Raw genomic sequence first — 1190 nt, 5'->3', positions numbered from 1 at the left:
ACACTTTTCCTCATGCACACTTTCTCCCATTTCCTGCTAAATGAGGGAAGTGAGCAACCATACCTCAGGGAATTAAGAGGTTAATTCTGTAGGGAGGCACCTTACTATGCTAGCAAAAAACCTTTTGCTGCTGCTCAGTGCACATTTTTCTTCTCTTTCAACCCTTCACCTTCCTGTATTCTAATATCTTGCAATATTTTTAAGCTCATAACAATTCCTATAAAGATTAATAGTCACTCCCTTTTTGGGTTCTGTACCTATTTTGAGCTCCTTTTCCTTTTTTTTTTCCTTAGGTTTTGCAGGGTTTTTCAGTTTCTTGAAAGTTTTTATGTAATAATATGATAGCTTTTGGCCCAGAGGGTTAATAATTTTATTTAAGATGATGCATTCTCGCCTAGCATCCCCAAGCTGCAGAGCTCAAGCACTAACAAGCCATGTATTCCCTAAGTAGCCCATATCCCATATCCACCACTGCAGTACAAGAGCACCTACTATTCAGCTTTCCAGTCACACAAGAAATTTAGGAATGTAACTTCACCCACAACCCATTTAGGCAAATAATCCTAAATCCTGACAACTCCTGTACCGTTATGAGTCCTGTCTACTGCTGCTGTTTAAGGGAATATGGGAGGGCTCCAGTGGGACCCAAACCATGCTTTTTAGACCACTTACATCTTCACAAGTATTTATTTGAACGCGTTTTCCTACCACCTCACACCTTCTTTGCTAACTTCGCTGCAACCAAGTCGAGCAATTTCCTTAAAAATCGTCACTGTGTAGCTCTTATGGGGGGAACTAAAATTAACTTCAGGACCTGCAGTTCTGCGGCTGGGACCACCCACGTCCCCAGTCAGGGCCGCAGGTCCTGCTCTGGCCCAGAGAGTACAACCCTGTCCTAAACGGGGACAACCCTGTCCCAGAAGGGTAGAACCCTGTCCCAAAGGGGTAAGGTCCTGTTCCAAAAGGGGATAATTTTCTCCCCAAAGGGGGACAACCCCGTCCCTGTCACTCCCCAGGCGCAGGGCCCCGCTCCTCTCCGCTCCCCCACGATCCCACAATGCTCCGGGGCCCCGCCGCGGGGCCAGCGGCGCGCGGGCCCCTTCCCTCATTCAAATGAGCCACCGCAGGGTACGGCGCGGGGCTTGTCGGGAGTTGTAGTTCCACTGGCCCCTCCCCGTGCGCGTCCGGCG

The sequence above is a fragment of the Agelaius phoeniceus genome, chromosome 12 (assembly GCF_051311805.1).
Source record: "Agelaius phoeniceus isolate bAgePho1 chromosome 12, bAgePho1.hap1, whole genome shotgun sequence".
Taxonomy (NCBI): domain Eukaryota; kingdom Metazoa; phylum Chordata; class Aves; order Passeriformes; family Icteridae; genus Agelaius; species Agelaius phoeniceus.
Note: the sequence above shows the minus strand (reverse complement) of the source record.